We start from the raw sequence: 15051 nt of genomic DNA on the forward strand, positions 1-15051 counted from the left end.
CCGGAGCCAGTCTAGTTGTTTGTCCAGTAAACCGGATCTGCTTGTCCTGAGGTCATCACCGTGTTTCTGTAGTTCGGTGGTTATCACAAGAGCCAGGTTAATTCTGAAAATATCTGGTTAGGACGAGGAATGATGAAGTGTACATGATAGGATTTGAACTTCAGTTAGAAAATTCAAGTCCAGCACCTTAATTCCTGGGCAGGGAATAAAGTCTCGATGTTTGTACTCCTGTTATTTATATCATGATGCAAAGATTGGCATTGGACTGGAGTGGGTATAGTAAGAATTCTCACAACACCAGATTAAAGTCCAACAGGCTTATTTGGAATTGCGAGCTTTGAGGAGCACTGCTCCTTCAACAGGTTGTTCAAATAGGCAGTCAGAAATTCAGCCTGTGTGCGCTCTCAAAGGAGCCACTTGCACACACGCTGCTTTACCCCAGCAACGTTTTAAATTGGTGATGTCTCTGCTCGTTGTTCACGACGAAAACGACACCGCACACACTCCTGCACTCAATCCGAGATGTTAGACCAAAACTCAAATCCATTTTGGCAGCGGTGGGATTCGAACCCACGCCTCCGCAGAGACTGGAGCCTTAACCCAGCGCCTTAGACCGCTCGGCCACGCTACCACGTTAAACTGCATCGCAATCATGTTATTTAATGATAATGTTACTGAAATTCATTGAAAGCAATGGAGTTTGGAAAGGCCATCAGGAAGCATGAGCCTGCTCCTTCACTGAATCAGGTAAGTCTGAACTGCGGAACAAACAGAAATCATCTCACGTCAGAAACACAATGAGCTGCAGTGAAGGGCCAGCATCATTTAAACTGTCCTTAAGCTCGTTGCTTCCCAATTTCCTGCCAGAAATGACAAGAGAACCTCCTGTTGAATTTGCTCAGGGTCTGCACTTAAGGACACGAGGCGAAATTATGTTTTGTATCTTCGTCAAGGCAATAACTCACATTTGTTTTCAGAGTTTGGATGGGAGCAATAAATCTTCAATTCCAGACCAGTAATCTAAACAACAGGGAAAGAGTCAAACTCACCAGACCAGCAGCTTACACCCTGTTTTAGAATTTAATTCATCCACGCTGCTTTCGTTACTTTAATTTTTACGCCACGTTCACCACAAATAGCTTTCTCCTGCAAAATGGCGCCTTCTGTTTCAACGCCAGTGATGTGTAATTAATGAAAGCTCCAACAAGGTGAGGCTTCTTCCTGTGTTTACCCAGTCCAACGTCGGCATCTCCACATCAGGGAATACAGTCTCACTGTTTGGAATCCTGTCATTTATATCATGGTGTAAATATGTCGGTGTTGGACTGGAGTGGGTACAGTAAGAATTCTCACAACACCAGGTTAAAGTCCAACAAGTTTATTTGTAATTGAAGGCTTTCAGGAGCACTGCTCCTTCATCAGGTTGTTTAACTCGGCAGTCAGAAATTCAGCCTGTGTGTGCTCTCGAAAAGAGCCACTTGCACACACGCTGCTTTACCCCAGCAACTTCTTAAGTTAGTAATGTCTCTGCTCGTTGTTCCTGACGAAAACGACACCGCACGCACTCCTGCATTCAATCCGAACTGTTAGACCAAAACTTAAACTTTGGCAGCGGTGGGATTCGAACCCACGCCTCCGCAGAGACTGGAGCCTTATTCCAGCGCCTTAGACCGCTCGGCCACGCTACCACGTTAAGTTGCATCGCAATCATGTTATTTAATGATAATGTTACTGAAATTCATTAAAAGCAATTCAGCTTCGAAAGGCCATCAGGAAGCATGAGCTGCTCCTTCACTGATTCAGGTAAGTCTGAACTGCGTAACAAACAGAAATCATCTCACGTCAGAGACACAATGAGCTGCAGTGAAGGGCCGGCATCATTTAAACTGTCCTTAAGCTCGCCTATTTCCAATTTCCTGCCAGAAATGACAAGGGAACCTCCTGTTGAATTTCCTCAGGGTCTGCACTTAAGGACCATATTATGTTTTATATCTTCATCCAGGCAATAACTCACATTTGTTTTCAGAGTTTGGATGGGAGCAATAAATCTTCAATTCCAGACCAGTAATCTAAACAGCAGGGAAAGAGTCAAACTCTCACCACCAGACCAGCAGTTTACAGTGTGTTTTAGAATTTAATTTACCCCCGCTGCTTTTCTTCCTTTAATTTTCACGCCACTTTCGCCACAAACAGCTTTCTCCTGCAAAAGGGCACCTTCTGCTTCAACAACATGATGTGTTCAGCCAATGACAACATACCACGAACACTCAAGTGCAATTATCACTTTCGCTTCCGACGGTTCGAAACCGGACTGAAACATTTCCAAATGCTTTTCAATGGAGAGTGAGGGAAAAGTTTCATTATTCAGTGTCAATATAAACAGCAAACTCTGACCCATTACCAGACAGATTTTACCTTGCAACAACATCTCAATCGTTAGTACTTTGCAGCCTATCACTGTCCTTCTCTTTCTGTGTTTGTTCTTGAACTGTTGCACATATGAAATTTCCAGCTCTGATATAAACTTGCAAACCTCACTCGGCTGATTCTAATAGATCTGTTTTCGATCAGAGAGTAAATCAGATCATTATTAATGGTTTCCTGAGAGCAAATACTCTTATTTTCCTCAGCGGGAATTGAAGCCAGACATCACTGGGGGAGTGCTGAACATGAACCATTGGACTGCCAGGGAAACCGGTGAACTGCGTTTTTCAAACTGACTTAACATATATCCCTTTTCTCATTATTTTCATCTCAGATCTTTTTCACTTGTGACACGTTTCACCTTCAAAATGTCCTGTTTGGATGGAACATGATTGCCTCCTTCAGCCAATGACAACATGGATTGAGCTGGGTCATGGAATTGACAGTGAGGTGATATGGTCCCACAAGCTGCTGAAGGTTAGAAGTTTGAGGGGGGATCTGTTCGAGGTATATAAAATTATAAATGGATTGATAAAGTGAAGGTAGACCAAAAGTTTGTTCTTATGGGGCAATCTAGAATAAGAGGTCACGTGTACAGTTTGAGAGCCGGTTGATTTAAAACTGAGATGAGGAAGAACTACTTCTCGCAAAGGGTGGTGAATTGGTGGAACTCGCTGCCCCATAGCGTGGTGGAGTCTGAATCATTGCATGATTTCAAGAAGGGATAGATATATTTCTGATAAAGAAAACGTATTAAGGGAATATGGAGAACAGGTGGGGAGGTGGATTTCAGTTCATGGAGATGTCAACCATGATCTGATTGAATGCAGAGCAGGACCAAAGGGCTGAATTTGCCTACATCTGCTCCCAATTCCTATGTTCCTATGTTTCAATGTGTAAGGTTCAATTTTCAAGCCCACAACCCTCATCACTGCGGTTCTGTTGAAATATATGTACAGTACGCCCTCTGGTTCCCCTTCACCCACAACGCGGGTGAGTAGTGCAACTAACTTTGTAATCATTTCATTCTGTGGTGTAATCATTCTGTCATTCTCTGTTTCCCTCATTTATTTTCTCCTAGTTTCCACCATACCAGATGCTGTTATGTTTCCTCCCTGCTGGATTTCACTTGTTTTCAACATCCTACATTTCTAAACATTCTCAATGTTAATGAAAGGTCATGGAGGTGAAAGTTTATCTTTGTTTCCCTATGCACACACGCTGGCTGATTTCCTGAGTTTTTCCAACATTATCACTTTTCAGTGCAGATGTCTGATCCGCTTTTAGATAGTAATGAAAATATATTTAGTTGATGCGTGTTTTCCAACGATGGTTGGTCTAAGGTACGATTCCCGCTTCGGGTGTTAAAATCGCATGACTGTGAAAGGCTTCCCCGGTTCAAACCCCAGGCAACCTCTTGCTTTGTAATGGATAAGTCGTGGAGTTTGTTAGTTTATTTCCCGTGACATGGCGCAATTGGCTCACATGGGATATGATTTGAGAACCTGAGCACACTCTGCAAGGCTTCTGTAAGCACAACAACCTTACAGGCAATCCAGACATTTTCAAAACGTGACAATGCTTGCGGACATTCATGTAATCTTTATTCACCCATCCAGAGGACCCCATGCTTGTGGGTTCAGACAGCTGTTGTATGTATATTGGATTGTGGGTGTCTGCCTCACTCTCTGTCCCTCTCTGTCTCTTTTTGTCGCTGGAGACCTGTCTCAGACTCTGACACTCTCTCAGTCTCTCTATCTGTGCATCGATCACTGTTCCCTCTTTTGCTCTTTGCTCCCTAGATTCTCTCGCTGTCTATGTTTAACCAAGGTTCACTGGATTCAATCCTATGATGAGGCGGTTGTCCTGGGAGGAGAGATTCAGTGGGATGAATTTGTTTTCTCTGTATATTAGAAGAATGCTCGCCATGAGACAAGAGAACCTACAACATAGCAGCCGGCTGCAAATGGTCACTCAAAGCATTTGACCCACTTGCCGTTACTGGCACATTGAATGAAAAAGGCCACGTGCTTTGAGTGACCATTTGCACCTGATGGCTCTGTTACTGGTTCTGTGGTGTGACGGTGAGCACTCTGGACTCTGAATGCAGCAATTGGAGTTCAGAACTCGGTGAAGGATTGTTGTTTTTTGCTCAAGCCGATGATGGGTTTTCTGAAGAGCATTTCATTTTAAATTCTCAGAACGTGGAAATATAAACATTGAGGAAATTTCAGCAAATTCCACCGCAATCAATTGCAGATGTTGCAGCGAAAGACTCTCCAGGCATCATTGCATCAGCCCCAGAGAACGATTGCTCAAGAATACAAAGCGCTGAGAGGCAGGGAAGCCACAGTGTGCATGGGGTCCACCGAAAGGAGACATTCACACAGTTATTTGTCCCAATTTAAACAAAAAGAGATCGGAGGCGAGAGGCCAGAGTGCGAACCGTTACACCATGGAATCGACAGCATTCTGACCGAAGACACTAGATTTTTCTCCCAAAACACACACACACGTATCTCGTCTCTCTCTCCCTCAGACACACACACACACACATTTGCTCAATAATTCGCAGACTCCAGTCGAATTGTTATTGTGTGACACCAACTGCTTCTTCCTTTCAACAGAGGAGTTAAAGAGTTGTCGAAAAGATGAAGGACACTGACATTGCAGGCATCTGGCGCCAGAGGCTCAGCAATGTGGGTTGTAATCGCAGTTCGTACTTCGTGAGAAAATTAAGCGAAACGCCCTTCAGCAAATCAATCACCAGCATTTGGCAAAGAACGGCGAAGCCCCGCCGAGATTTGATCTCGGATCGCTGGATTCAGAGTCCAGAGTGCTCACTGTTACACCACGGAACCCACCACACGACAGCAGCTTGGAAATGGTCGCTCAATACTTGTGCCAATTTGAACAGGAGGGAGAAATATCAGTCCCATTACACAATCCCGTCAATTACCCACAACAATTCATATTTACATTGCCCTGGCTGGTTCCTCCTGGAAAAATGGGTAAACTACCTTCAACTGCATTAAATTTCACTGTAGCTCACCACATTCGAAGAGCAATGTTAGCATCGAACTGATATCAGCCTTACTGGGATAAATGTACTGAACAACATCAGCTTATCACAGCTCTGTTTCCCTCACAATGGAAGCCAGTGTGAAAATATGAACAATTTCAAATCTTAACAGACAGGAAGGAGTTTGTGCCTGCGGATAATTGGTACTGTGCACATTGCTGCAATCAGTGTCTGGGAGAATAAGGCAAATGAGATCCTGGTGGTCCAGCTTTCAGGGTCGCAGACTGCCTTCGATCTATTAACATTTAATATTTTTTATAAACAGACCAGCGCTTTGTCCAAAGCAGCTCTGCCAGAATCAGTGGAGTGAGATTTGCAGTTTTGCTTCCGAGTGGAAAATGTCACATAGAGAACAGGTCAAGAACAAGCACAGAAAGTGAACGGCACTGATAGACTGCAAAGCGCTGCCGATAGAGATGGTGATACAAGGTAAATTCTGGGTGGCAATGGGTCAGATTTAATCGTTTGCATTGAGAGAAATATCACTCATTTCGGGATAAAATTCTCGGGCGAAATGACAAGGAAACTACTCACTGAATGAAAGACTAATCAATTTGACTTCTACTGATTGCAAAGAGTTTTCATTCAGAAAGCCGTAACTGTGAGATTAGCAAAGCGGGATGGAGAAGGACTCAGTTTGAGTGGTGACACTGCCAGAGGAATGGAGAGCTGGAGTTCAAACAGAAAAGCAGCAAAGATTCAAAATAATGGGAAGCAACCAATGTTGCCCTTGTCCATTATTCCTTGTGCCAGTTAATCCATCCTGTCTTGCTCGCTATCGCCGACTTTCCCTTTTATATTCTTTACTCAGAGATTCCCGTGTTAAATGCTGTTAAAAAAAAACTCAACAGCTCAATTAATGTTTCATGAGACACGAGAATAATTCTGAAATCTGAATCACTTTGAAATGAAATCATTTGGAAATGTTTCGGCCCGATCTTGAACTGGGGATTTTCTGCGTGTGAACCGAACGTGAGAACCACTACACGACATAGCCATGTGCGCATTTGAAGCAGTTCCGGTTTACTGGTGGAGCAACTAAACTCTCCGCCAAGCCAATCAGTTGCTCACTTTAATCAAAAGGGAAAATCTCAATGGGTCTGGCAGCATCTGTGAGGAGAGAAAAGAGCTAACGTTTCGAGTTTAGATGACCCTTTGTTAAAGCCTTAACGCAGGACCGGGAATCGAAACCGGGCCACGGTGGTGAAAGGGCCGAATCTTAACGACTGGACCATCAGGGAGGTTGATGCATGTTCCTTAAAACATTAATTTATCCATGAACCATCTGTCTTCTATTTTTATTTCAGACTTTTTATTCACCCAAAACAAGTTTCTCCTTGAAATTGTCATGTTTAGATCGAACACAAGTGAGTGCATCAGCCAATGAGCAGAGCGATTCCTGTTCGCTGGAACATGAAATCGACAGTGAGGTGAAATAGTCCCGCACGCTGCTCATTTGGCACTTTCAATTTCCAAAAGCCACCAACCTCATCACTGTGGCTTCTGTGAAACTTGCAAGGTAACACACGGCAGGCATTAATCACGGAGAGCAACTGACACAAGTCATTTGCTAAACACTATCATGTCGCTTCTCTTCCTGTTTCTGTCGCTGCTTCTCATCCAGCTCCCTCTAGCCGTCCAGCTCTCAGGGTCAATTAGCTGCTTGATACAGACACAGACAGTTGGTGACAACGAGTTTTACCTGGAAAGCAGGGGCAGGGAGTGTAAGACACACAGCATTGAGAGGAGATGGTGTTTAGAAATGACAGTATAAAGAGACACAGATATATCATCTTCCTGATCCTCCCAGTTACTGATTACAGGAATGTACATAGTGCCAATTATCCACTGTCACCCTCTACTTCCAGCTTTCAGCACGGAGTTAAGTTTTGAAGTGTTTGAAGTCTTGCTACCGTTGTTCAGGGTTTTGTTGAGACCACATTTGGAATAGTGTGTGCAGTTTGGGTCTCCACATTTCAGACAGAATGAAAGCAAAAATAATGAGGATGCTGGAAACTAAATCAAAAACAGCAAATGCCGCAAAATAACAACAGGTTTGCCAGCATCTGTGGAGAGAGGATAACGTCAACGTTTTGAATGACGATGACACTTCGTCAGTGTAGGCTAAACATTTATCGGAGTCGGTACAGCGAAGCTTCACTAGATTCTTCTCTGGGATGAGGGTGTATCCCTCAACGTCAGGGACCCGTGTTCAATTCCGGTCTCGTGTGACTGTTTGTGTGAAGTTTGCACGTTTTCCCCTTGTCTGTGTGCATTTACTTCTGGCTCCGCTTTCCTCCCACGGTCCAAAGATGTGTGGGTTCGGTGGATTGGCCATGCTAAATTGCCTCTCAGTATCAGAGGGACGAGCAAGGTGAATGTGCGGTTTGACGGGGATATAGTGTTGTTGGGATTGTTATTGGCATAGGCTTGGTGTACTGCAGGGATTCTCTGATTCTACGAGTTTGAAGGGTGGATGCTGAGATAATATTCTCCTTGGTCCGGGAATCTAAAACACGGGATACAATCTCACGATAAGGCGCTGATGATTTAGGTCTGAGGTGAGGAGAAATTGAATCACTCAAACGAGAGCGAATCTTCGGAATTCTCTACGCCAGAGGCTTGTAGATGTTCCATCATTGAACACATTTCAGTCTGGGTTCGGCAGATTTCTGATCTATCCAACAATGACTGGGAACAGGAATATGGAATTGGAACAAATGCTCAGCCACAAATTACTGCTTCTATTCTAATTGTTAAACTTAACAGTATAATGGATGCATGTATATGTTATATATTTGAAATCAATAGTCATTAAATAACGTTGGCAACACCACAGCGGGTAACACTTCAGAGATAATTTTTATGAACGTCCACGGATCCATTGCCAACTGTTTGCGTTTGAATGCTGATGTGAGAAAACACTAAGAGCTCCGTCCCTGTGTGGTCTCGAACCACAAACCTTTCGGTTAACATCCGAACGCGCTGACGAATTGCACCACAGAGACTGAGACAGCAACTTTGCACGATATTCTAAACCAGGGTGTCAATGACTTCAATTATATTTCTACTGAACCTGTTCCAGAACTACAGCACGACCGTTTACAATCCTATATAAGTCTCTTTGGTTATTTTGATCCCGTAGTATTGCTGTGATGTAGCGGTTATTCCCTTTCTCCTATGGACATGCAGGTAAAATGAATCCATGTCTCTTATTACAAGAATTCAACGGGAGAGAAGGGAACTGGCCACCAGAAGCCCAAGGAACCAATACTTTCCATTCAAACATCAATAACACCATTCACAGCTGCACCCCCATCCAAATATTGTGATCCATTTCCGTCAGAATTTGTTCCAAGATTAAATATTTACTGTTTTTTTCCCCTCATTTTGAAATGAGATTCGCTTCAATATACAACACAAATGGAATTGCAAACCTGACGGACAAACAGTGGGAAACAAGTCACTGGGTAACACAAATCCCTTGGTGCTGATTTCCAGATTCACAACACTCAGCTTTTCACTCAAATGGAGGAATTTATCACTGAAAAGTTTTGGAAAGTTGGTCTGAATATTGTTTGTGGCTCACTCGTGTATTGTGTAAATGCCGCTCGAAGGTTCAGTGGGCGGGGTTTAAGCTGCCTTTGTTTTCCTGAACCTGTGCTTGGTGTATTGGGAGGTTTGAACCAACTCAGATCTTTTGTCCCAGAGATGTGCAGTAACCCACAGGTTGAAGCTGCAGTCGTCGCCGTCTGCGGCAGCGAATGGGTGAATGGAGAGTGCGGTGTGAAATCCTGCTGCGTGTCCTTGTCTCACTCACTGTGGATATGTGGAAGAGAGAATCATTGATGGGGTTGTTTCGCCGACTGAAATGTGCTTTTCATAAAAAATCATAGAAACCTTACTGTACAGAAAGAGGCCATTCGGCCCATCGAGTCTGCACCGACCTCAATCCCACCCAGGCCCTACCCCCATATATTTTACCCGCTAACCCCTGTAATCTACGCATCCCACGACACGAAGGGGCAATTTTAGCACGGCCAATCAGCCTAACCCGCACATCTTTTGACAGTGGGAGGAAACAGGAGCACCCGGAGGAAACCCACGCAGACACGAGAAGGATGTGCAAACTCCACACAGACAGTGACCCAAGCCGGGAATCGAACCCAGGTCGCTGGAGCTATGAAGCAGCAGTGCTAACCACTGTGCTACCGTGCCGCCCTTTTGTGTGGCTGTGAACGGAGGTGTCGCTGGTGGAGCCATTAATAATATGACGCAAAACAAAAAAAGGTGCTGCTCCAGTGGCGCAATCGGTTAGCGTGTGGTATTTATACAGCAGTACAGCCAGCGGGCGATGCCGAGGTTGTGAGTTCGAACCTCACCCGAGGCAAGTGTTTTAGGTGAGAAGTTGGCCACGCGGTATCATCGCTCGTCCAGCGAAGATTCTGGGGGACCGCCACTGCAGCTGGTGGAATTTGAATACAATAAAGGCGATTGGAAGTGAGCATGCAACCAGTGTCCATTGACCGATGATTCTCTGATGTCCGTGAGGGAAGGAAATCTGCTGTTCTTCGTTGGTCTGGCTGATACGTGACTCCAGAACCACAGCAAAGTGTTTGCATCTCAACTTGGGACGGGCAAATAAATACTGGTCGGCGACGCTTATGTTCCACGAACGAACGAAAGAAAGAGTCTGAACATGCAGGTTTGAGAGAAGCTTTCTGAACCGTCAGAGTTGGAAACGGGAGTCTCTCGAGGGATGGGGAAATGTAAAATACTGTATTCGGTTAATTTTCAACAGTAAATTATTGATCCTCACTCTGAGTTTAAAACAACGTACAGGTGCATCTGCAGTCGCTGCTTTCTGCTGTTAGCGGGTGATTGGAGAGTGCGGGGTAAAATCTTGATGCGTGTCCCTATCTCACTCACTGTGAAGCTGGAGAATAGTTTCCCCGTCTGAAATGTGGGTTCGAGCAGTGACGGATTAACTACCACCCGGACCCCTACGCTGAGCTTTAGTACGGCCCCCTGACCTTGCCCCCTGCCCCCTGTCCCACCTTCGTTGAATGGAATAAAGTGACGTTAAATGACGTCAGATAACTTATATCGTTGTACTATGTATAATGTACTACATGTGTAATATCATAAAATTATATGAATCAATTACAGCCCTTTTATTCATTTATTTTTCATTTTCTTTACATTTGTACTTTAAAAAACTTCCATGTTTTTTGGTTTACAAAAGTGTCGATAACAGCATGTAAATCAACAGATCGAAGCATGTCTGATTCAATGTGCATGAGTGCCAGATGACTAAGTTTCTCATCGCTCATTGTTGAGCGCAAATAGATTTTGATCCTCTTCAGTGCCGAAAATGAACGCTCACCTGAACAGTTAGTGATCATTAAAGACAGATAAATTCTAAAGCAAATGTATGTATTTGGAAACACCTCGTGCAGCCGATCTCTTGCCAGAGCTCGATACATCCCAGTGACAGTGACATCATCATCGGATTGTCTTTGAATGTACTTCTGAAAGTGGACGTGCTCTTCCACAAAGGCCAAGTCAAAGTCGTCTGGATAAACTTGTATGAGGGAATTCGCTGCATTTTTAAGTGCGTCGACATCAATATTGCAAATACGAGAAAGAAATCCAAATCGGTTGGACACAGATCTATATGCTTCAGTGCGTTTTTTAAGCTCTGCTGATAATTTGTCTAAGATCGGTAAGTACACATTAATTTTGAAACTCTGGCGAGGTGAAAAATCTGCTGCCTGTGCTTTGCAGTCATATCTTGTTATCCTGGTACTAACTTATCGTTTCATTTGCGTTTCTTCTTTGTAAACTGATGTCGCAGTCTTTGCAATGCCTTCTTGCTCAAAGTTCTCAAATGAGTCATTGATCCGGAGGTCTGAGATATAGGCCTCCAAAGACTGCAAAATCTCACGCCTTCGTTAAGATATATTTCTGGGTTTTGTAAATTCAAGCTAGTTTTGTGGAATCGCTTCAAAATTGTTGCCCAAACGCTGAGAAGTATTCCATACTCCAGAGATTCCATCTTGCTCACAAGACCTCTCGCTTCTTGTCGCGTGTTTGACTTTTCATCTGGATTGTCAGCAATGCTTTGCAGTGGTGATTTCACTTTCTCGTATCCCTGATCGAGGGCGGCCGTAGCACTTGCGTGAGCAGACCACCGAGTATCACTAAGTCTCTTCACAACTGCAAGATTCTTTCCAAGCTCACCCACAAGTATTTCCCACCGGTGGGTTGAAGCACTGAAGAAATTGTACAACTGTTCAACAAAATCAAAAAAAGCAGTAGCTTTCGGAACACAATCCACTGCTGAATGACCGACAAGGTTCAACGAGTGAGCAAAGCAAGGAATATAGTCAGCTACTATATTTCTCTCCTGTATTTTAGCTTGAAGACCAGTACACTTGCCACTCGTGTTGCAGGCGTTGTCGCATGATTGACCTCTGCAGTTCTCTAAGTCTATTTTTTCTGTTTCTAAAAACATCAGAATACTCTCGGCAAGTTGTTCACCACTGTGACCTCTGCAATTCAGAAATTTGACGAATCTTTCAATTGGACCACTCTCACGCACATATCGAAAAATGCAAGACAGCCGATCTGCGTGTGAAATATCAGGGGATGAATCCACAGATATTGAAAAATATTTGGCTTCTTTGCGTTCCGAAATAATTTTCTCTGACACCTTTTGTCCAAGTATTTAAATCAGCTCATCGCATACTGTGGATGAAAAGTAGGAAACAGAGCCTTTACCCTTATTTCATTCATTTCAATATGAGTTGCCAAAAAAAGGATCGAATTGCGCTAACAATTCTAGTGTCCCTAGAAAACTGCCATTGTTTGGTGATCCACTGCACTCGTTGTGTCCCCTAAAGGCTAATCCCCGCTCAGCAAGAAATTTAATTGTAGCAACAACCCTTTCCAGAAGTGCTTTCATGTAATCACGTTCTGACTGGTATTGTGGAGTAATCAAGCTGTTTACACATTCAATACCTCGAGACCTTGTAGTGAGGGTAATGGTCGCATCCCAATGGACTTGGCTGTTTTCATGACTTTCTAATCTTTGACTTGCATTTTTCCAGTCAGTGAAGCCATGCTTCGAAAAAGCATGGTCTTCACTTGAAAACAGTTTGCAGTTAAAACAGAATGCCTTACCTGTGCTTGGAGAATAGCACAGCCACCTTCTCCTGATTTTCTCGCCATTTGTAAAGGAGCAGTAAAACATGGACTTACTAAAGTAACGTTTCTGTTTAGCGTCATATTTGATAGATTTCACAACACTGGCATTCATGTTCCAACAGGCTTCGCTCCCAGTCTTTAACCAGTATAGGTGATGTCTTCTGTAATTTTGTCAGGCGGCAGGTCACGTGCCCAAATCACTCTCCATCGACTTCGACGACTTGTCTGCGATTTCTTCATCATCGGATCCGGAATGAACTTCACGTTGCGAATCTTCGCCTACTTTTCCATCGTCCACATCACCGTCCACATCATCAAGTACTGCTTCATTTGCTGGCTTAAAAACTTGTCAAGCTTGCATGTATTCCTTCGTAGACTTTCTTGTACTCTCTTTGTCTCTTTCCTTTTTTGTGCTCTGCTTTTATGTTTGTATTCAACAGTAGCCATTTTGCAGGGGAAAAAACTGTCAACAATACAAAATACTCGTATGAACAGAGAGCTTTAGGTCCACATTTTCATTGCTAACGCCAACTCGTGATGTAATAACTTCGTCATTGTAAACACAAACTCGCGGCTGCAGTACGATGTCCTAAAAGCATTACTTCTAAATGTTTATATGTTTGGAGCCTAATTTAGAAAACGAAATAGTATTTGTAATATTCCAGGTATGAAAAAAAGTATATGCAAAAGTACTGGAATATCATCCAAAATACTCACGAGTACACTCAATTAAACCTTTGAAGGGTAGAGCGACATGAATGTCGTCCATCGTATTCAGTGTAAGGCGACATAAATGTCGTTTCTCGGTAGGCTGACTTTGTCATGTCTGCAGTGATTGGTCAAACATGATTAACGAACAGCTCTTGTTCCAATCAGATGCCTTCTTTCTTCAGCTTCATGATGATGTCATACACGTGTTATGAATGCATTATGATAATGAATGAGGACTCTTTGTCTGGTGAGTGGTGACAGCGAGTCATTTGTCGCGTTGTAAACAACAATGGCGGCGCGCAAACAAAGTCTGTTTTGACGTTTTCACAGGCGGTAAATGCGCTCAACAACAGTTTTGATGTTGGATTTTGCAGTGATGAGAGTGGGAGTGATTTAGATGCCGAGGATTTTGATGTTGATATTGATGAATTATCAGATGATTATCGTGAATTTGATGATACGTTGATAGCACTGGAGGCAGTGGTGACAGTCATCGTGCTGTGGTGTGGGACTAATACTATGTAAGGGTGAATGTTGAAAAAAGTACTATATGTAACTAAATATGCACTAAAATAAGTATGTATACATGTTATAGCATAAAAGTAAACTCTTTGTTGCATTTATTTTGTATTTATTTGCATGTAGTACAAGTCCGGGGTGAAGATCCTCTATTAATAGGTATTTGTAATATTAATTCACCCACGGGGTACAGTTATGAAACTTTATTCACCCTTAAAAGGGTTAAACCAATTTTGTTTTGCTCTCGGGCCCCCCTCCCTTCCGGGCCCCGAGGCTTAAGCCTACTCAGCCTAATGGTTAATCCGCCACTGTCTTCGAGCCACTGTTATTAACGGAGGTGGTGCTGCACGAGCCTTTAATAATCTGAGACAAATCAACAGCAATCAGCCGGAATGTGCAGGTTTGAGGGAAGCTTTCTGAACCGTCAGAGCTCGAAACGGAGTCAGTGAATGATATTCTGTCGGGTTTGAATGTGCACTGTGAAGGGGAAGGCTCAATGTAACACAGTGTAAGACACAGTATTCTGTTGATATTCAACAGTAAACGTGAATTATTGCTCTTTTCCTCGCTCTGGGGTTAAAAAAACGTTTTCGAAACGCGAACCTTTCGTGTGTATGTGAATGTGACGGTCACTACACTACAAATGCGATGTTGTATAATCCTGGGACCAGCTGGGATGTCGAACCGTGCAGTCTGATTGTACTTCAGATCCATGTTTTATCTGTTTCTGAAGTGTGGTGTTTAATACTTTCACCTAACGTGCGAAAGGTTCCCTGTTTGAAATAGGACAACAACAGTCTTCAAACTTACCCATCTCTCAGTGTCAGGAAAAGATACCTCAGCCCCATCCGTTTGTTCTTAAGCGTTGACAGAAAACATTATCTCACATTTACTCTTACCCAAGTATTAGATGCTATTCTGCAAAATGTTCAGTTATGTCGACAGAGACAAGAATTGGCACAAATTTAAATTTATGATTCAAATGTTAGATCAATTTCTCTGCCGCATCAATAAGGGTTTCAGCCGAATTGGACTTCCACAACACAGGTTCTGAAGTTCAATCAGACTGCACGGTTTGCCCTTCTAGACCATTCGTTTTTCTCCTG

General features: G+C 43.3%; 2 non-coding genes across 2 annotated transcripts; both read right to left on the reverse strand.

Annotated features, from left to right (window-relative positions):
* Positions 1-549: 549 nt before the first annotated feature.
* Positions 550-631, reverse strand: trnal-aag (transfer RNA leucine (anticodon AAG)). The gene has a single exon. It is a non-coding gene; the product is annotated as a tRNA-Leu (tRNA).
* Positions 632-1606: 975 nt separating this feature from the next.
* Positions 1607-1688, reverse strand: trnal-aag (transfer RNA leucine (anticodon AAG)). Its single transcript has one exon. It is a non-coding gene; the product is annotated as a tRNA-Leu (tRNA).
* Between the last annotated feature and the right edge of the window lie 13363 nt (positions 1689-15051).

Source organism: Mustelus asterias, chromosome 30 (genome assembly GCF_964213995.1).
Source record: "Mustelus asterias chromosome 30, sMusAst1.hap1.1, whole genome shotgun sequence".
Taxonomy (NCBI): domain Eukaryota; kingdom Metazoa; phylum Chordata; class Chondrichthyes; order Carcharhiniformes; family Triakidae; genus Mustelus; species Mustelus asterias.